Consider the following 23,115-nt stretch of genomic DNA (forward strand, 5'->3'; position numbering starts at 1 on the left):
TCCGAGCGCGTCCAAGTCAGGGTCACTAGTCGCCCTTTCTAGTTAACCAGGTCGACCCCTTTTAAGCCTCAGTCTGGGTTAGCTTCGCTTCAGTGGGAACCTGCCCACAGCGGAGGCCGGTTCTTTCCGGCTCGAGCAGGTCCGGACCCTCCCCTCTGGCGGCTACGCAGTCTCGGAGGCTTGCTCGTATAGTTCAGAGCCGGACAGCGAGCGGCGGCGGCTGCCACCAAGGTAAGTTTGTGGGGTTTTCATTTGTCCCGTTCGTCAGCACGCTTCGCTCTTTTACGCTTTTCCCGCGCGTGAATTCCCGATCTGAGGACTCGATCTCCAGCCAATCTGGAGAGGCGGGGGCAGAAGGGTAGGGGCAGTGGACCGGGGGTTGAGAAGGGTTTGCTACCGTCCTCCATGCCCCCCGCCTTTTGCGTCTCCCCCTCGCGACAGAAACACGTATTGTGCTTCCGTCCTGGCTTGGCGCGTGCGATCGTGTTTGTATGTGTGCAGGTGGGATCGCATTTTATTCTTCTCTGTGGGCAAGCCTTCCGGGCCCCAAGTTCCCGGGGGAGCACCTGGTCAACTGCCACCTGGTTCCTGTGGGGCACTGGCTTGAGCTACGCGTCGCTCCCACTCTAGGGAAAATCGCGGCTCCGGGAGCTCTGCTTTTCCCGCCTCGGAGTGGAGAAAAGCAGGCGCGCCGCTCGCTTGCCACTGCTAGGGAATCTGGTTGTCTTAAGTTCACTTAGAGATAGAGTTGTTACTCTAGTTTCCCATAAATTCCGTGGCTTGGTTTTAAACAAAGGGGCGGCGGGGGGATGGCGTAATATTTAGAGTACTTAGGACTGATTAGCCATGATCAACAGTAGGACCCCACAGATGGTTTTAATGAATGGTTACTTTTGGTTATTCAGGTATTGGAATTTGATTATAAATGAACTAAACTGCTTCCTTTCTTTCTTTATACCATGCATTTCTTAACGACCATCCCATCTGGCATAGGGGATAGTGAAGTTTGATTAATTTGTCCATTCTACTTGTTATTATCTACGGTAAACAAAAAGTGGGGATAGAATAAGGTTATTGGCTAAAGCAACGTTATTGGCCTTTTAGCCAAATTACCAATACCTTAATTCCCCTTATCACTGTGAATGATCAGAATTTAGGTGTCTTACATTTTGCTAATTCTTTAGATACTTGTGGAGCTTAAATTATAGATATTATGCCATCTCCTTTTTCTTGCTTTTTTGTTTTTATTCTGCCTCATTGTGCATTATTCTAAGTCTGTAATGCTCAGCCGGTGTTTTTCAGACCTTTTGACTGTGACCAACAGTAAGAAATAAATTTTATATTGTGACCTAGTACACATGTAGACAATATATAACCGACAACCATTTTTACAGAAACAACACTTAACATTTACTACCTGCAATATACTCTGATAATTTCCATTACGTTTTAAAAAATGTACACCACAATCCCCTAATGATTTGTCCCTAGATCTTTAGTTTCCAAACTTGTGTGTGCACTTTATTTAAAATTTATTGAAATAAAGAGTTTATTTAAAATGCAGATTGCCCTGGCTCCCTCCAGAAATTGGTTCTGTGGTCTAGTGGGACCCAGGAAGGTATACAATATAGCATATGTGAAATACTTGGTACAGTGTCGGGTGCACAGGTGTTCAGTGAATATTAGTTTTTTTCTTGGGGAACAAATGTTATTTATCTTTAGGGATATAATAAACTCTTCAAGGTTTCATCTGTCTCTGGCAAGGTGGCGTCCAATACTAAGAACTGTTTTCCCCAGGTAGAGGAAGTGGCGGGGTGGGGGATGGGTCCAGGATCTGAGATTAATCTTTAAGCAGTTGGCTTCCCTGAACAATGTTGGAAATACAGAAGCTTAGAGGCTGAGGAACACAAGGATTAGAGAGATTCTGTAACTTTCCCAGGACCGTGCTGTCGGTAAGCAGAGACAACTGAGTTTGACTCCTAATTTGGTTTTAAAGTAATGAAACTTGAGAGATCTAAAATATTTTTTAGAATACACCCAAAGGTTTCTGTGGATTTATAGCTATGAAAAATGGATATAGTTTAGCTAATTCTTTTATAATATATAGAGTGTTTTAAAACACTGGTTAAATAATTTATTAATGCAACATTGAAAGAAATTAAAGATGAAAAATCACTCAATTCTGCTACCATAATATAACTGATAATTCTTTTCCCCTCCTATTGTTATCCATATGTACCTATGTTTTTACATGATTGTGATCCTTTTTCATGTACTTTTTTGTTATTTTTATTTAATACTGTTTTGGAAATTTTTTTCCATGTTGTGATAGTCTTTATATTTTGCATTATTAACAGCAACCTAATATTTCATAGAGTGAGTTGGCTATAATTTACTTAGCCTAACTAACCAACAACAGAAAATAAGACACTATGTGTGCTTTGAAAAGGGAGATGTAGCCAGGTGCTATGGCTCACACCTGTAATCCCAGTACTTTGGGAGGCTGAGGCAGAAGAATCACTTGAACTCAGGAGTTCAAGACCAGCCTGGGTAACATAGGGAGCCCCCATCTCTATAAAAAATATTAAAAAATTAGTCAGGCTTGGTGCCATGTGCCTGTGGTCCCAGCTACTCAGGAGGCTGAGGTGGGAGGATTGCTTGAGCATGGGAGGTTGAGGCTGCAGTGAGCTGTGATTACGCCACTGCACTCCAGCCTGGGTGACAGAACAAGACCCTGTCTCAAAAAAAAAAAAAAAAAAAAAGTAAAGGGAGATGTGAGATGTGCTAATATAGTTATTCCATGATGTCTTGGGTTATTTAAAATCATTTCTATAACTGTATCTTACGTAACAGTGAGCTCAATAGGAAGCCTAACAGGAAGGCCAGATCTAGATCTGGACCTGAGCTGGGAGTTTTTGCCCCTCTTGGATGTATGAATTTGACAATCAAGATTTCTATGTGCCAGAGCAGGCAGTGATCAGCCCTAGTGTCCTTTATACATATGAGTTAGGTTGAATATACTTTTTTACTTTTTTTTTTTTGTTTTTTTTTTTGAGACAGGGTCTGCTCTGTCGCCCCAGCTGGAGTGCAGTGGTATGATCACAGCTCACTGCAGCCTCGACTTCTGGGGCACATGTTACCATACCTGGCTAATTTTTTTTTTTCTTTTTTGGTAGGGACTGGGTTTCACCACGTTCCCCATGCTGGTTTCGAACTCCTGGGCTCAAGCAATCCACCTGCTTCAGCCTCCCAAAGTGCTGGGATTACAGGTGTAGCCACTGTGCTTGGTCCAGCAGCACTTTTTTTTTTTTGGTCTGCAGTGTTTTTGAGATTTTTAAATGCAAATAAAGTTATTTTTTTATTGCTATATAGTATTCCAATATATGACTAAATCACTTTTTAAAAAATCTCCATTCGCTTATTGCTGTTGGACATTTAGGTTGTTTTAAATATACAGGTAAGATTCATATAAATCACGCAAATATTGTTATGATTCCACTTGCATGAGGTACCTAGAATAGAGTAATTCATAGACAGAAAGTAAAATAGAGGTTACCAGGGGCTGGAAGACGGAGGAAAAGGGAGTTAGCGTTCAGTAGGTACAGAGTTTCTGTTCAGGATGATGAAAAATTTTTGTCAATAGATAGTTGTGACAGTTGAATAACATCATGAGTGTACCTCATACTACCAAAATTGTACACTTTAAAATGGGTAAAATGGCAAGTATTATATGTATTTTACCACAATTAAAAAACTAAAAATTAGAAATATAAGAATTATGCTTTTTTTTCAGAAGCATATGTTTAATTGCTTTATTTTCTGTGGAGTGAGGCCATGAAAAAAGCGAACATCCTATTAAAAAATAAACTTTAAGTTATATTAGCCAGATCTGTTTTTCCTTGTAAATAATAGTTTTTGAGGTCTTTATATGACAGCTTTTCTTACTTGTATGTTTGTAAAAGGTTTTTATGATTATCATTCTTCAGAATTCTCCAGTTTTTTGTTTTTTGAGGGTTTTTTTGCTCTACTTTTCCAGAGTTTTGGGGAAGATTCTTATAAATATGGGCATACCTTTGAGGCTGTCTTTTGCATTTGACTGCTATTCACCAGTTAGTTTCCTTAGCTAGTTCTTTCAAGTATTTTACTCTCTCTCCTCCCCTCACCTACCCTCCGCTATTCCCTGCCCTCTCTTGCATTCCTCCACCCCCTTTCCAAGCAGCCATACCTCTTCCTAGGTCTTCATGCCCACACATATGCTCTGCCCTCCCTTGGGTCCTTCTCAGCTCCTCCAAGATTCTCTCTCTCTCTCTCTCTTTTTTTTTTTGAGACGGAATCTCGCTCTATTGTCCAGGATGGAGTGCGGTGGCACGATCTCAGCTCACCGCAACCTCCGCCTCCCAGGTTCAAGCGATTCTCCTGCCTCAGCCTCCTGAGTAGCTGGGATTACAGGCACTCACCACCACGCCTGACTAATTTTTGTATTTTTAGTAGAGACGGAGTTTTACCATGTTGCTCAGGCTGGTCTCGAACTCCTGACCTTATGATCTGTCCACCTCGGCCTCCCAAAGTGCTGGGATTATAGCCGTCAGTTACCATGCCCGGCCTGATTCTCCCTCTCTTGACTCTTTCTGGCTTTGGTCCCACTCACTCCTTTTCCAATTTTGTAACTGCTAAAGTCTCTCACTGAAAATGAGCAATTTACAGTCTTCAGCAATATCACACTTTTAACATTTGAAGAATTGATCCTCGTTTTGGGATTAAAATAAAAACTTTTTCTAGGTCTTAAAATTAGATTCTGACCTTAAGGCTTTGAGAAGCTATAGTATGAAGGGGGAAAAAAGAACTTAATATGAAAGATAATCAGCAAATTATACTGCTTAAGATGTTTGATATGAACTTGAAACCAATGCACCATTTTCAGAAGCCCTATATTTTGTTTTGGCATAAGATGATTACCATTTGAAGTTTGATCCCTTTCTGTTTCCTTCAAAATGCCTGGGCTAACTTCACCTCTCCCTATCAATTTCTCTCTGGGAACAGAAACATTTAGAGTAAGACATTAGTAATTCCGTTTTTACTTCCAGAGTTGGCATGCATAACTATTACTGACAAATAGGGTCATTACTGTGCTTTGAGGCTTAGATTTTTCTACTTTCTTCTTGAGTACTTTTTCTGGAAGACTTTATATCTTGGTGGTGCAAGGGGTTTCTTCTGTGAATTTGTACTTCCTTTGCATCTCTGCCTCTCTAATTAATGATGTGTTAAACAATCATATGTATTGCCAGAGGTTGCTATTTATAGAAATGGTTTTATAACATGACTGATCATATGTGAATTTTCAGGCCAGATCTCTCAGTCATGATGTTCTTGAGAAGGTTGAGTGCCTTCGTGGAACTTGATGATTGTCAAGTAACTAGGCAGTTTAGGGAAAATGTTGCCTCTAAAGAAGAATAGTCTATTTGCTTCTAAGAAACTAGGAACAATTTTTAATAAATTATATGGCTAAGCTTCTGTGCTAGTCACCTCTTGACAGTCATTTCTCAAAGTAAATGTAGGGGAATTAATCATTACTTTCAAAATCATTTATACTTTTGAGACAGAAATCCTTAAACATTATGCTGAAATGGCTTATAATAGGTACCCAGGCTTGAACTGATTTTGTTTCTGCCTTTTGACACACAGTAGATTTATCTTCCTAATGATGTGTTGCTTAAGCTAGTATTAAAATAGAAGAATTGTGTCCGGTTCCTTCACTTACTAGTTGCTTGACCCTAGGAAAGTTAGTGTCTCAGAGCCTCTGCTTCCTCAGCTATAGAATGGAGATCAAAATACCTTTTTGGTTTGTTGTTAGGTAATGAAGGTAAGGGATTTCAGTTTCAGTAAGTGCTTCCTTTTATCTTTTTCCCTTTATATTACATAAGAGAGTCTAGAACTTGAGTGGTAAAGTGGTGTGTCCTGAAATGACCTACCATCATTTATTGATTCTAGATCAGGTTTCCTACTACCGAGAACACTCCCAGGATCAATAAATAACAGTAGGTAGTACACAGAGCAGATAATTTGCATGCTGATACATGAGCTAGATGAATAGTAATTTTTTAAAGTTATAATTTGAAATCCAGTGTATGTTCACTGTCTGGGCCAGCTGATAGTGTGTCCAGAATTGGTTCCTTCCGGTGGATTCCTGGTCTCGCTGACTTCAAGCATGAAACTGCGGACCCTCACAGTCAGTGTTATAGTTCGTTTTTTTTTTTTTTTTTTTTTTTTAAGACGGAGTCTAGCTCTGTCGCCCAGCTCTGTCGCCCAGGCTGGAGTGCAGTGGCCGGATCTCTGCTCACTGCAAGCTCCGCCTCCCTGGCCTAAGCCATTCTCCTGCCTCAGCCTGCCAAGTAGCTGGGACTACAGGCGCCTGCCACCTCGCCCGGCTAGTTTTTTTGTATTTTTTTAGTAGAGACGGGGTTTCACCATGTTAGTCAGGCTGGTCTCGATCTCCCGACCTAGTGATCCTCCCATCTCGGCCTCCCAAAGTGCTGGGATTACAGGCTTGAGCCACCACGCCAGGCCCAGTGTTATAGTTCTTAAAGATGGTGTGTCGGGAGATTGTTCCTTCAGATGTTCAGATGTGTCCAGAGTTTCCTCCTCATGGTGGTTTCGTGGTCTTGCTGACTTCAGGAGTGAAGTCGCAGACCCTCACAGTGAGTGTTACAGCTCTTAAAGGCAGCGTGTCAGGAGTTATTCATTCCTCCTGGTGGGTTTGTGGTCTCACTGGCTTAGGGAGTGAAGCTGCAGACCTCTGCGTTGAGTGTTACAGCTCATAAAGGTGGCACATCCGGAGTTGTTCATTACTCCTGGTGGGTTCGTGGTCTCGCTGGCTTCAGGAGTGAAACCCTGGACCTTCGTGGTGAGTGTTACAGCTCATAAAGGTAGTGCGGACCCAAAGAGCGAGCAGCAGCAAGATTTATTGCGAAGAGTGAAACAACAAAGCTTCCACAGCATGGAAGTGGACCCGAGTGGGTTGCTGCTGCTGGCTTTGGTGGCCAGCTTTTAGTCCCTTATTTGGCCCCGCCCACATCCTGCTGATTGTTCCATTTTATAGAGTGCTGATTGGAGCATTTACAAACCTTTAGCTAGACACAGAGCGCTGACTGGTGTGTTTTTACAGAGCGCTGATTGATGTGTTTACAAACCTTTAGCTAGACACAGAGTGCTGATTGGTGCATTTACAATCCTTTAATTAGACAGAAAAGTTCTCCAGGTCCCCACCCAATTAGCTAGACACAGAGCGCTGATTGGTGCATTTTTACAGAGTGCTGATTGTGCATTTACAAACCTTTAGCTAGACACAGAGTGCTGATTGGTGCATTTACAATCCTTTAGCTAGACAGAAAAGTTCTCCAAGTCTCCACCCGACCCAGAATCCCAGCTGGCTTCGCCTCTCAATAGTGCTCTATAATTCTCTTTGATTTGCTGGTTCTTCACCAGCAGTGAGGATAACCCCAGCATTATATTTTGGAAAGCTTTCACATAGCACTTTACATAAAATTAAATTAGACAAGGTAATATATGTGAAGAGTCCTTTGCAAACTTATTTTAAAAATAATATTTTGGTTATTCACTTAATGGAACTGTGAGAATTTTAGAAGTGAGGAAACCGAGGCTTCAAATGCATTTAAATGACTAGAACAGTCTAGTGGGCATCAACACTCATTCAGTTATTTTCTTTCTCTCCAGCCATTTAGTTAATGCAGTAAGCCCCATTTAGATTAGACTGCCAGGTGGGGAACATTCTACTCATTTCTAGTAGCCCTTCCAGTGAGCTCTGATGATTTTTGGGGGCCTAGTGGGCTTTCTGCTGAGGGCCTTTATCATCTAGTATTTCTTTCTTTGAATATGTGTGCTTGCATTGAGTCACCCAAGCGAAACTAAGCTGGGCTCAACATACAAAGCTGTAGTTTTGTCAGCTTTAAGCTCCTGTAGTTAGGCAGTGTGGATAAGGATAGGTTACTTAGAAGAGGAAGAGAGGTTGTTTGGAGAAACCCAACAAGGCAGAGATAGAGTATTCCTATTGATTGCCACAGATAGGGAGTACAGAGCTGTTTCCTGTTTTTTAATAAAGTAATGATATGCATAGGGAAGCTAAAGTGTGCTAAGTTCCTGTTTCTTAAAAAAAGGATAGGGAATACTGATTAATTTCAGACTTTGTTTTAAAAAATATAAATTTAAGTCTGTGTTAAAAGAAATAATTCAAGAGAATGCATACGAATTAATAGAATATGTAACTTCCACACCTGGGAAAAATTAAGAGAATAAAGAAAATCTCATCAATCCAAATATGCAGAAAAAAGATAAAATATATATAATGCCTGGCAAATAAAAAACACAAAGTAAGATGGAAGAAAAATTCAGTAGTATCAGTAGTCACAATAAATGTAAGTAAGTTAAACTCACTAAGAGACTGTCAGATTGAATTTAAAATATTTTGGCTATGCTACTTACAAAAAACACATTTAAAATGACACAGAAAGGTTGAAAACAAGGGAATAGAAAAAGATGCACTAGGCCAATACCAACCTAAAGAAAAATGGTGAGGCAACATCAGTGTCAGACAAAATATGATTTAAGGCAGTTTAGTAATAATTAGTTACTTCACACTGATAAAAGAAAGAAAATTTACCAAGAGTCTGTCGACTGTGAACTTCATATAAGCCCCTAACAATACAGTCTTGAAATATATAAAGGACGCCGGGTGTGGTGGCTCACACCTGTAATCCCAGCACTTGGGGAGGCTGAGGTGGGTGGATCGCCTGAGGTCAGGAGTTTGAGACCAGCCTGATCAACATGGTGAAACCCCGTCTCTATTAAAAATACAAAAAAAAAAAAAAAATTAGCCAAGCATGGTGGCACATGCCTGTAATCCCAGGTACTTGGGAGGCTGAGGCAGGAGAATCACTTGAACCTGGGAGGCGGAGGTTGCAGGAGGTTGCAGTGAGCCGAACTTGTGCCGTTGCACTCCAGCCTGGACAACAAGAGTGAAACTCCATCTCAAAACAAACAAATAAAAGAAATATATAAAGGAAAAAGCGATGGGATCATAGGGAGAAATGTACAATTCATAATAATTGGAGGCTTTTAAACCCCTTTGTCAGAAACTGGTCAAGTAAAATAGATTAAAAAATAAAAAAGCTAAAGATATGAAAGATTTTAAGATCTAAATGAAATGGAAGGGCAAGCATCTTTAATTCCAAATTTTTAGTGACAAAAATGTACTTTTAGTGCAAAAAGTGATTTTTTTTTTGTTTTATTTCTCAAATTTCTAAGGCAGAAAAAAATTAAAGGTATGTGCTACATTTAATAGGAAGATTCTTAAATTATTTCCAAAAGAACAGAAATTCCATAAATGCAAGGGCATAGGAAAAAAAATCCACCTTTTGATGGCTACCAGAAAACTTTATTTTTGTCTGCAATATGACATTGATGACAGTACCTAAATATGGAAGTGTTTGTCAATTTCTTTTACAGGATAAACACCCACTATGGTTTGACAACAATGAATTTTTCTATCAATATTTATATTATCATCATGTATATTAAAACATATAATACATAAATAATTATGTTATAAAACCTATAATAATATTATCATAATTTATAACAACATAGCACTTGTAATCTCAGGAAAGTGGTACACTTGGGAATATAAAACTAAACACAGCAAATGCTCTTATTCTAAGTTCATAATGCCTCCCTTTCTGTGCCTTCCAGGATTGAGTTGTTACAGTTGAAATCACCATTTGGAGCTCACATTTAAAAAGTTTTAAGATACGTATAAGACTTAAAAATAAGCATATTGTAACTAACACATTCAGATAAATGTTGTCCTTCACAGTTACTCTTGGGAAAGTTTTCCCTTATACCCATGACACTAACAGTATTTAAGATGCTGTATCTCAGCCATTTAAAGAGGTACATTTTTTTCATATCTTAACATCTCTGAAATGGAGGCAAGTCTAACAGTTGAATGGTATCTTTTGGCCAGGTGGCAGTTGTGACATGATAGTTGTTCCTGCATGCACAGATAATATCAAAATCTTTAGGATCAAAACTTTCACGATGGATGACTGAAGTGAAAAATCCCTGAGACAATGGAGGATCACCTTTAACTCTTAGAAAATAGTGGTTGTGGGGAGAGAATGGAGGAGATAGTAAATCAGGTTTAGTTATCAATATGCTGAAATGGGAGACAAAAGAAAGCTAGTCTACATATTTGCAAAGCTGACTTAAGAGCATAGCAAAAATGGCTTTTAGTTCTCTTGTAAGTTATTTTTAAAAATGCTGCTTTAACAGTGCTCCTGGTGGCATAGAAGTTATCAAGAAATTTATGTTGACAATTGGGGCCTGGCACGGTGGCTCATGCCTATAATCCCAACACTTTGGGAGGCTGAGGCGGGCGGATCATCTGAGGTCATGAGTTTGAGACCAGCCTGTTCAACATAGTGAAACCCAGTCTCTACTAAAAATACAAAAATTAGCCAGGCATGGTGGCACACACCTGTAGTCCCAGCCACTCAGGAGACAGAGGCAGGAGAATCGCTTGAACCCGGGACGCAGAGGTTGTAGTGAGCTGAGATTGCACCACTGCACTCCAGCCTTGGTAACTGAGGGAGACTGTCCCCCCACATCAAAAAAAAAAAAAAAAAAAGAAAAGAAAAGAAAAGAAAATTGGACTCAATGTGAATTTTAGAGATACATTAACCAAGTTTCCTTGCTTACACGTTTTTCTAATGTATGCATGTTTGATTAAAATCTATGTCTACATTGAAAAGAGCTCTTTCAAAGCCTGGCAGAGACACAACAAAAAAAGAGAATTTTAGACCAATATCCCTGATAAACATCGATGCAAAAATCCTCAGTAAAATACTGGCAAACCAGATCCAGCAGCACATCAAAAAGCTTATCCACTATGATCAAGTGGGCTTCATCCCTGGGATGCAAGACTGGTTCAACATACGCAAGTCAATAAACGTAATCCAGCATATAAACAGAACCAAAAACAAAAACCACATTATTATCTCAATAGATGCAGAAAAGGCCTTCGACAAAATTCAACAGCCCTTCATGCTAAAAACACTCAATAAATTCGGTATTGATGGAAAGTATCTCAAAATAATAAGAGCTATTTATGACAAACCCACAGCCAATATCATACTGAATGGGCAAAAACTGGAAAAATTCCCTTTGAAAACTGGCACAAGACAGGGATGCCCTCTCTCACCACTCCTGTTCAACATAGTGTTGGAAGTTCTGGCTAGGGCAATCAGGCAAGAGAAAGAAATAAAGGGTATTCAGTTAGGAAAAGAAGAAGTCAAATTGTCCCTGTTTGCAGATGACATGATTGTGTATTTAGAAAACCCCATTGTCTCAGCCCAAAATCTCCTTAAGCTGATAAGCAACTTCAGCAAAGTCTCAGGATACAAAATTAATGTGCAAAAATCACAAGCATTCTTATACACCAGTAACAGACAAAGAGCCAAATCATGAATAAACTTCCATTCACAATTGCTTCAAAGAGAATGAAATACCTAGGAATCCAACTTACTAGGGATGTAAAGGACCTCTTCAAGGAGAACTACAAACCACTGCTCAGTGAAATAAAAGAGGACACAAACAAATGGAAGAACATACCATGCTCATGGATAGGAAGAATCAATATCGTGAAAATGGCCATACTGCCCAAGGTAATTTATAGATTCAATGCCATCCCCATCAAGCTACCAATGAGTTTCTTCACAGAATTGGAAAAAATTGCTTTAAAGTTCATATGGAACCAAAAAAGAGCCCACATTGCCAAGACAATCCTAAGTCAAAAGAACAAAGCTGGAGGCATCACACTACCTGACTTCAAACTATACTATAAGACTACAGTAACCAAAACAGCATGGTACTGGTACCAAAACAGAGATATAGACCAATGGAACAGAATAAAGTCCTCAGAAATAATACCACACATCTACAGCCATTTGATCTTTGACAAACCTGAGAAAAACAAGAAATGGGGAAAGCATTCCCTATTTAATAAATGGTGCTGGGAAAACTGGCTAGCCATAAGTAGAAAGCTGAAACTGGATCCTTTCCTTACTCCTTATACGAAAATTAATTCAAGATGGATTAGAGACTTAAATGTTAGACCTAATACCATAAAAACCCTAGAAGAAAACCTAGGTAATACCATTCAGGACATAGGCATGGGCAGGGACTTCATGTCTAAAACACCAAAAGCAACGGCAGCAAAAGCCAAAATTGACAAATGGGATCTAATTAAACTAAAGAGCTTCTGCACAGCAAAAGAAACTACCATCAGAGTGAACAGGCAACCTACAGAATGGGAGAACATTTTTGCAATCTACTCATCTGACAAAGGGCTAATATCCAGAACCTACAAAGAACTCAAACAAATTTATAAGAAAAAAACAAACAACCCCATCGAAAAGTGGGCAAAGGATATGAACAGACAGTTCTCAAAAGAAGACATTCATACAGCCAACAGACAAATGAAAAAATGCTCATCATCACTGGCCATCAGAGGAATGCAAATCAAAACCACAATGAGATACTATCTCACACCAGTTAGAATGGCAATCATTAAAAAGTCAGGAAACAACAGGTGCTGGAGAGGATGTGGAGAAATAGGAACACTTTTACACTGTTGGTGGGATTGTAAACTAGTTCAACCATTATGGAAAACAGTGTGGCGATTCCTCAAGGATCTAGAACTAGATGTACCATATGACCCAGCCATCCCATTACTAGGTATATACCCAAAGGATTATAAATCATGCTGCTATAAAGACACATGCACACGTATGTTTATTGCAGCACTATTCACAATAGCAAAGACTTGGAATCAACCCAAATGTCCATCAGTGACAGACTGGATTAAGAAAATGTGGCACATATACACCATGGAATACTATGCAGCCATAAAAAAGGATGAGTTTGTGTCCTTTGTAGGGACATGGATGCAGCTGGAAACCATCATTCTCAGCAAACTATCGCAAGAACAGAAAACCAAACACCTCATGTTCTCACTCATAGGTGGGAACTGAACAATAAGATCACTTGGACTCTGGAAGGGGAACATCACACACCGGGGCCTATCACGGGGAGGGGGGAGGGGGGAGGGATTGCATTGGGAGTTATACCTGATGTAAATGACGAGTTGATGGGTGCTGACGAGTTGATGGGTGCAGCACGCCAACATGGCACAGGTGTACATATGTAACAAACCTGCACGTTATCCACATGTACCCTAGAACTTAAAGTATAATTTGAAAAAAAAGAAAAAAAAAAGAAAATGTTCCTATAGATAATGAGTTGCATTATTATGAATAAACGTTTGATTAAACTGTAAAAAAAAATTAAATAATAAGGAATTATGACAGGTTGGTGTTTTCTCTCCCTTCCTTTCTTAGTGATGCATAAAGTAATGCTACTCTTAGCTTTAATGAAATATTTTTGAAACTGATTTTTTAGAATTGCCTTTTGGAGCTACTGTGTTAAAAACTAATTTTTAGTCATTTCATTTTATTAATTTTGACCGGGATAGAATTATAAGTTCACAATGATTTTTCCCTTAACATTTTAAGATATTTTCTCATTGTTTTCTAATGTTTATTATTGCTAATGAGGAGTTTGCTATCAATCTAGTTGTTGCTCCTTATTAGGTAAATTTGATTTTTTTTCTCTCTGATAACTATGAGAATTTTTTCTCTATAAGGTTTCAGTATATTGTGTATAACGGGTATGTGTGTTTGTATGGTGGTGAGGAGGGATTGCCTGCTTTTACTTGGTGGCTTTTTTAATCTGAGAACTAATTTTTCTTCACTTCTAGGAAATTCACTTATCAACTCTTTGAATACTGCCTCTGCCATTCTATTTTTTCCTTCTCCATTCCTTCTGGATATATATTGGAGCTTCTTTTTCTCCTTATCTCTTAGTTCTCTTCCCCTTTCCATCTTTTTTATTTATTTATTTTTATCTGCCCTCTAGTACTGGCAGATTTTTTTCTGTTCTCTCTTCTAATTTGCTATTTTTTTCTCTTCAACTGTGTAGTCTATTACTTAAATCTGTCTTTTGAGCATTTTTATTTCTAATACTGATATGCGTTTCTTGGATTTCCTCTTGGTTCGTTTTCACATTCACTTAGTTTTACGGATGCTATTTCTTTCTTGCACTCTTTGAACATATCAAACATATATTTTGATGTGCTATTCAGATTGTGCTTTTATCTCTAATTTCTTGGATAAGAATTCTCTCATTTTCTTAGGTCTAAAGATGATTTACTTAGATGTTTTGTATTTCTTGTCTGTGAGTTAATCTTCTGAGGGCTTTTTTGACTATGTGTGACCTAGGAAGTGGATATGTCCCTTTTGAGTAATGTCATGGGCAACCTGCCTGGACCTTGAAGGTTTTGTCAACTCCTAACCAGTTTTTATGATAACATCTTATCTCGAAGTTTCTATATCACAAATAAAGATAAATTGAATTTGAGCCATCTATGCATATCTTCTGTAGCAGTTTGGGATTCTCACATGTCTCTATTGTCTTTTCCATCTTCCTGTAGATGTTTCCCAGATTTAAACTTCACTAGGTCTCTGCTGATTCAGGAGCCTGTGGTCTCACCAGGTAGCCTTAAATCATACCCCAAATTCAGCATTGTATTTCCAGCTATTAAGGCGTGTATCTCATTCAAGGTATCACCTTGGGCTAAGCAACATTAACTTCTGCTCATGGGTATGAATTCCCTTTCTGTCTGACACTTGGAAAATTGTCCTTCTTTCTGGAAAAACTTTGCTTTGTATTTTTAAAAAAGTTTTTATTAAATGATTGTAAACTGGTATTTCTTTTTTTATTTTTTATTATACTTTAAGTTCTAGGGTACATGTACACAACATGCAGGTTTGTTACATATGTATACATGTGCCATGTTGATGTGCTGCACCCATTAACTCGTCATTTACATTAGGTAATCTCCTAATGCTATCCCTCCCTCTCCCCCCCACCCCACAACAGGCCCCGGTGTATGTTGTTCCCCTTCCTGTGTCCAAGTGTTCTCATTGTTCAACTCCCACTGATGAGTGAGAACATGTGGTGTTTGGTTTTCTGTTCTTGTGATAGTTTGCTGAGAATGATGGTTTCCAGCTGCATCCATGTCCCTACAAAGGACATGAGTTCATGTCCTTTTTTATGACTGCATAGTATTCCATGGTGTATATGTGCCACATTTTCTTAATCCAGTCTGTCACTGATGGACATTTGGGTTGGTTCCAAGTCTTTGCTATTGTGAATAGTGCCACAATAAACATACGTGTGCATGTGTCTTTATAGCAGCATGATTTATAATCTTTTGGGTATATACCCAGTAATGGGATGGCTGGGTCAAATGGTATTTCTAGTTCTAGATCCTTGAGGAATCGCCACACTGTTTTCCACAACGGTTGAACTAGTTTACAGTCCCACCAAAAGTGTAAAAGTGTTCCTTTTTCTCCATATCCTCTCCAGCATCTGTTGTTTCCTGACTTTTTAATGATTGCCATTCTAATTGGTGTGAGATGGTATTCATGGTGGTTTTGATTTGCATTTCTCTGATGGCTAGTGATGATGAGCATTTTTTCATGTGTCTGTTGGCTGCATAAATGTCTTCTTTTGAGAAGTGTCTGTTCATTTCCGTTACCTACTTTTTGATGGGGTTGTTTGTTTTTTTCTTGTCAATTTGTTTGAGTTCTTTGTAGGTTCTGGATATTAGCCCTTTGTCAGATGAGTAGATTGCAAAAATGTTCTCCCATTCTGTAGGTTGCCTGTTCACTCTGATGGTAGTTTCTTTTGCTGTGCAGAAGCTCTTTAGTTTAATTAGATCCCATTTGTGAATTTTGGCTTTTGTTGCCATTGCTTTTGGTGTTTTAGACATGAAGTCCCTGCCCATGCCTATGTCCTGAATGGTATTACCTAGGTTTTCTTCTAGGATTTTTATGGTTTTAGGTCTAACATTTAAGTCTCTAATCCATCTTGAATTAATTTTTGTATAAGGAGTAAGGAAAGGATCCAGTTTCAGCTTTCTACTTATGGCTAGCCAGTTTTCCCAGCACCATTTATTAAACAGGGAATCTTTTCCCCATTTCTTGTTTTTCTCAGGTTTGTCAAAGATCAGATGGTTGTAGATGTGTGGTATTATTTCTGAGGGCTCTGTTCTGTTCCATTGGTCTATATCTCTGTTTTGGTACCAGTACCATGCTGTTTTGGTTACTGTAGCCTTGTAGTATAGTTTAGTCAGGTAGCGTGATGCCTCCAGCTTTGTTCTTTTTACTTAGGACTATCTTGGCAATGCGGTGCTCTTTTTTGGTTGCATATGAAGTTTAGTTTTTTCCAATCCTGTGAAGAAAGTCATTGGTAGCTTAATGGTGATGGCATTGAATCTATAAATTACCTTGGGCAGTATGACCATTTTCACGATGTTGATTCTTCCTATCCATGAACATGGAATGTTCTTCCATTTGTTTGTGTCCTCTTTTATTTCACTGAGCAGTGGTTTGTAGTTCTCCTTGAAGAACTCCTTCATATCCATTGTAAGTTATATTCCTAGGTATTTTATTCTCTTAGTAGCAATTATGAAGGGGAGTTCACTTATGATTTGGCTCTCTGTTTGTTTGTTATTGGTGTATAAGAACGCTAGTGACTTTTGCACATTGATTTTGTATCCTGAGACTTTGCTGAAGTTGCTTATCAGCTTAAGGAGATCTTGGGCTGAGACGATGGGGTTTTCTAAATGTACAATCACGTCATCTGCAAACAGGGACAATTTGGCTTCCTCTTTTCCTAATTGAATACCCTTTATTTCTTTCCCTTGCCTGATTGCCCTAGCCCAGAACTTCCAACACTATGTTGAATAGGAGTGGTGAGAGAGGGCATCCCTGTCTTATGCCAGTTTTCAAGGGAAATGCTTCCAGTAAACTGGTATTTCTAGAAGTTTGGAGTACGAGGGAGCAACTCCAGCGTGGCTTCTGTCCAACATCTTTTCTTTGAGGTCTCATTGAGAGCTCTAATTTTTTTTCCCATTCTTCTCTTATCCTCTTTTAGGGTTTGGAGTCATGAGCAGGTTTAATTTTGGAGGAACTTTACAGGTGGGTTCATTTTTTGGCTCTGCGAAAACAACAGCGACTACTTCCACTACAGGGTTTATTTTCTCTACATCTGGTATAGGAGGGTTCAATTTGAGGGTTTTGTCCCAAACAGTTACAAGTACATCTTCATCTTCCACTGGCTTATTCACATCCAGCTCCAGCTACACAGACTACAGGATTCATTTTTGGAACACTGGTTGTGTCAACTCCTGCCCCAGTAGCAACTGGATTTTCCTTAGTGTAAGAGCAATACAGTTTCCAATTTTTTTAGTGTATACAAAGTTAATTGTCTCTGGGAGACAAACTGGGTAAAGAAATGGTATGTTATTTCTAAATCAACTATTTGTGGCCGGGCACAGTGGTTCACACTTGTAATCCCAGCACTTTGAGAGGCCGAAGCAGGCGGATTGCTTGAGCACAGGAGTTTGAGACCAGCCTGGGTAACATGGCAAAACTCCGTCTCTACAAAAAATTAGCCATGTGTGGTAGTACGTGCCTGTAGTCCCAGCTACTCAGCAGGTTGAGGTGGGAGGGTTGCCTGAGCCCGGGAGGTCAAGGCTGCAGTGAGCCATGATTGCACCACTGCACTCCAGCCTGGGTGACAGAGTGAGATGCTGTCTCAAAAATAAAAATCTGTTTGGAATTATGCTATTCATTCCCAAGGTAGTCTACCAAATTGAAGGCATCTCAGATTTGAGGCACAAGGCACACTGAATTCTGATCTGTGGTCTCCCTTCATTTTATGTGAACCATAGGAGGAGTACTCACTGAGTTTTGGAAATGTATCATCTTGAAATTAGGCTACTTGCTGAATAAGTGACTCTTTAGAGAGATATTTTTCTATTGGTCATTGTAATGAACTCATTGTATAGTTTTCCTTTATGCATCTCAGAATTTTAAAGGAGATACTCATTTTATGCCTTTTTAGGTAAATCCATTTGGTTTTTCGTAGCACTGATAGCCTCATGTCTTTTAGTAGCACCTGAGAACCTGGTGAAAGCAAGGGTATTTACCTCTGGAATTCTCCTTTATCTTGTTATAGTTATCTAATAACTTGTAATTGAATGCTAAATAATCTTTCTTAGGAGGATTAATTTAAATATTGAAGTATTTTGTCATGGGTCATGAAATACATTTAAAAATTTCTAAACTTTTCTGAAGTTTGGTTAGTGTGGAAAAAAATATAAAAAATCTCTAAAAATTCTTTTAAAGAGATGCGTGTTGTTTGATTTAATGTCTAAAACAAAAACTTATGTTGTTTAATAAAGTGCTGGACTGGCAGAAAGAGGAAGTATAAGTCCTTTTTTTTTTGTGATGGAGTCTCACTCTGTGGCCAGGCTGGATTGCAGTGGTGCGATCTTGGATCACTGCAACCTGCGCCTCCCGGGTTCAAGCGATTCTCCTGCCTCAGCCTCCTGAGTAGCTGGGATTATAAGCATGCGCTACTGTGCCCGGCTAATTTTTGTATTTTTAACAGAGATGGGGTTTCACCATCTTGGCCAGGCTGGTCTCAAACTCCTGACCTTGTGGTCCACCTGCCTTGGCCTCCCAAAGTGCTGGGATTACAGGTGTGAGCCACCGTGCCCAGCCATACAAGTCCTTTTGTCTCCACAGAAGACAAAATTTTCTGAACTACTCTTTCCCCATTAAAACATTTTAAAATGTTTTTCCCCTTAAGGTGGATCAAATTAGGTAACCTTTATCTATGAATGAGAAATATGGAGCTCTGTACATGTATTCCTATATTAATATCTGGTTATCTTTCTGTATTGAGATGAAATAACCTATAGAACAAAACCTTCACATTTAAAACTTCATTTGACAGGAGCTGTGTTATCTGTTATCTAGTTGCCTTTTAATATGTCAGATAACTATTATGTTGATTTTTGTTTCCTTTTTTTCTATTTAGAATGTGCCTGTATTAAAATATCTCATGTAACCGTAAAGTTATACACCTACTAAACCCACAACAATTAAAAAAAAAAAAAGTTGGGCAACACTGCTTCCACACAACCTACAGTGATTACAGGGACTTTTGGAGTAGGTGCCAGCACCTTTACTAATGCTGTAACTAGCAATACCCTGTCACATGAGGTGACAGCATCCACTCCTTTTGCTTTTGGCTCTGCTCCCTCCTCTGCTACTCAGATTTTTCATTCATCGGTGGAGGTACACCTCAGACTGGGAGCACCAGTCTCAATATTGTTTCCATGAGGCATGCAGCTCAGCCAACAGCATTTGTAGACTTACCCCTTATTCCTGCTACTTAGGCATCTAGTGGCACAACTGCTGTACAATCAACAGCTCCTTTCATCCTTGGCAGACAGTCCACAAGTAAGGTTTGAACTCTGCTCTCTAACAGAGAAGCACAGTATTCAAGATTGATTTTGAGATTCTTAATTGATTGATTCAAATCCAAATGTGCTCACTTCTCTTGTTGGACGTTAGTGTTATTGATGAATATAGCAGAAATTAAATACAAAGTGCCCCTTCTGGCTATAGTTTTAGGTTTAGAACCAATCAATCTTTGTTTTGGAAAAAGCAACAAACTCCTGAGAACCAGTAGTCTAGACAAATTGGCATATAGTAATCAGAGTTACCCTGAAATGTTTTGTTCAATTGTTTAATGCTTATGTTTAACAAGTATTTCTTGTTCACAATCTGGTGATTGCTTTTCTTCCTCTCTTAAAACTTCTGAAATGAAATTTATCAGGAGGAACGATAGAACAAGAAAGCATATATTTAGGGTAGTATGACATTTTAGAGAATATTATATGATGCAATAAGTCAGTTATATGGCATGATTGGGGAATGGTATATTCTTGCTAAAATATTTTGGCTAGTGGAGACATCTTATATACTACACATGGGTAACCAGTTTCCAATTAGGTTTCAGTAAAATACATTTAACCTGTATTCACCATTAATGAGAAGACATTCAGGATCTTGCTAAACCAAAATGCAGTTAATAAAATGTTATATACACTGGATCATATACTATATAATCTCTTGGGAATGCCTTTTTTCACTCAGCATAATTTTCTGGAGATTCATCCAAATTGTTGTGTGTATTCTTCCTTCCTTCCTTCCTTCCTTCCTTCCTTCCTTCCTTCCTTCCTTCCTCTCTCTCTCTCTTTCTCTCTCTCTCTCTCTCTCTCTCTCTCTCTCTCTCTCTCTCTCTCTCTTTCTTTCTTATTGAGACAGGGTCTCACTCTCGCTCTGGCTGGAGTGCAGTGGCACCATCATGGCTTACTGCAGCCTCGACCTCCCAGGCTCAAGTGATTCTTCCACCTCAGCCTCCTGAGTAGCTGGGACCATAGACGTGCACCACCACACCTGGCTAATTTTTTTGTATTATTATTATTATTATTTGCAAGGGTGGGGTTTCACCATGTTGTCCAGTATGGTCTCGAACTCTTGAGCTTAAGCAATCCTCCTGCCTTGGCTTTCCAAAGTGCTGGGATTACAGGCATGGGCCACTGTACCTGACCTGCTTGTTTATTTTTATTGTTGCATACTATTGTATTGTATGAATGCATTACAGTTTTTAAAAAAATATTATCTATGAATAGATATTTGTATTTTTTCTACTTTTTGACTATTATGAATAAAGCTGCTATGAACATTTGTGTACTGATTTTTTTCATGAACATAAGTCTTCATTACTCTGGGATAAATACCCAGGAGTGGAATGTCTGGGTCATATGGTAGTTGCATATTCAGTTTTATAAGAAACTGCCAAACTTTTCCATGTTAACGGTACCATTTTAGATACCCACCAGCAATGTATACAAGATCTAGTTTCTCTGTATCTTCACTATCATTTGGTGTTACTACTATTTTTTATTTTAGCCATTTTTGTAGATAGTGATATCATAATTATAGTTTTAATTTACAGTTTCTCTGATAGTTAATGATGTTGGGCATCTTTTCCTGTGCTTATTTGTCATCTGTATATCTTATCTGTTCATGTCTTTTTTTAGTGAGAAAAAAAGCATCCAAAATAGCAATGTATTATATGGGTCCTTTCTGCATGAGGATTTGAGTAATGTCAGTGGATAATATGATTTTACAAAAGATAGAATGCTGTTTCTGATTTTTTCTATTTTTAAACTTACACCTAGGTATTTCTCTTTTTTGTAGAGATTGTACATGATATTGTGTTTGCTTTTCATCACTAGTATATAGAAATACAGTCGATTTTGTATGTCTATCTTGTATCCTGAAACATTGGAGAACTCATTTATTCTAGGAGATTTTTTGTAAATTTCTTATGATTTTTCTACATAGATAATTATGTCACTTGCAAATATAGATAGTTTCATTTCTTCCTTTCCAATCTGGTTGCCTTTTTTTTTCTTGCCTTAATGCAATAACTAGAACTTCCAGCACTGTTTTGGATAAGAGTGGTGAGAGCAGGTTGCCTTGTTATTGATCTTAGGGGGAAAACATTAAGTCTTTCACTATTAAGTATAGTCTTAGCTGCAGTTTTTTGTTGGTGTTCTTTATCAAGTTAAGGAAATTCCCCTCTCTGTATTCCAGTTTTTTTAGTGGGGTGGCGGGGAGTTTTTACCATGACTGGGTGTTGAATTTTTTCAAATGCTTTTTCTGTGTCAATTGATATGGTCCTGTGATTTGTTTTCATCATCCCGCTAATACAGTGAATTACATCAACTGGCCCTAAATATTGTAACAACCTTGCATCTCTGAAATAAACCCCACTTGTCATGGTATATAGTTCTTTTATATATTGTTGAATTATATTTGCTATTATTTCATTAAGAATTCTTGCATTTATGTTCATGAAGGATATTGGTCTGCAGTTTTCTTTTTTCTATTGTCTGTCTGGTTTTGGTCACTGAGTAATACTAGCTTCATAAAATGATTTGGGTCAGTGAGTAATACTAGCTTCATAAAATGAGTTCTCCTGTTTTATTTTCTGAAAGAAATTCTTTAAATGTTTGGTAGAATTTTCCAATGAAATCATCCCAACCCGGAGATTGATTTTTGGGAGTTTTCACATTTATGAATTCAAATTCCTTAATTGTCATAGGGCCAGTCAAATGATGTTTCTCATATTGATGAATTGTGGTAGTTTATGTTTTTTGAGAAGTTGGTCCATTTCTTCTAAATTATTAAATTCATGGGCATAGTATTCTTTTGATGTCTGCCGGGTATGTCATGATATCCCCTGTTTCATTCCTGATATTGGTAATCTGTGTTTTCCCTCTTTTATTGTCAGTCTTACTAGAATTGTTAATTTTATAGATCTTCCCAAAAATTAGCTCTTGCCCGGGTGTAGTGGCTCACGTCTGTAATCCCAGCACTTTGGGAGGCTGAGGCGAGCAGATCACCTGAGGTCAGGCGTTCAAGACCAGCCTGGCCAACATAGCGAAACACCGTCTCTACTAAAAATACAAAAGTTAGCCAGGCGTGGTGGTGCACGCCTGTAATCCCAGCTACTTGGGAGACTGAGGCAGGAGAATTTCTTGAACCCGGGAGGCAGAGGTTGCAGTGAGCCGAGATTGCACCACTGCCCTCCAGCCTGGGTGACAAAACCAGAATTCATCTCAAAAAAATAAATAAATAAAATAAATAAATAAATAAATATAAATAAATAAAAGAATCAGCTCTTTGTACGATTCATTTTTTTATTGTTTTCGTTTTTAATTTTACTGAGTTTTTGCTCTTTTTTTCTGTTTGCTTTGCGCTTATTTTGCTATTTTATTTCTTGGTTCTTTCGTTGGGAGCTTAAATTATTGATTAGACTTTTCTTCTTTTCTAATGTGTGCATTTAATGCTATAACTTTCCCTGTCTGTACTGCTTTGTGTCTCACAAATTTTGATAAGTTGTATTTTCATTTTCATTCGATTTGGTGTATTTTTAAATTTCTCTTGAGACTTCCTCTCTGACCCATGTGTTATTTAGAAGTGTTCAGTT

At 38.6% G+C, this 23,115-nt stretch overlaps 1 protein-coding gene across 4 annotated transcripts in view; it reads left to right on the plus strand.

Moving 5' to 3' along the window:
- Window positions 1–57: 57 nt before the first annotated feature.
- The window catches only part of NUP62CL (nucleoporin 62 C-terminal like), an 84,906-nt gene continuing 61,848 nt past the window's right edge, over window positions 58–23,115 (plus strand). For 2 of the 4 annotated variants that reach the window (XM_073013477.1, XM_073013481.1), the window contains exon 1: window positions 58–231. The gene's annotated coding sequence lies outside the window, so the exon portion shown is untranslated. The remainder of the gene's footprint in view (window positions 232–23,115) is intronic. The other 2 variants (XM_073013482.1, XM_007992494.3) reach the window with 2 other exon arrangements.

This window comes from Chlorocebus sabaeus, chromosome X, assembly GCF_047675955.1.
Source record: "Chlorocebus sabaeus isolate Y175 chromosome X, mChlSab1.0.hap1, whole genome shotgun sequence".
NCBI lineage: Eukaryota > Metazoa > Chordata > Mammalia > Primates > Cercopithecidae > Chlorocebus > Chlorocebus sabaeus.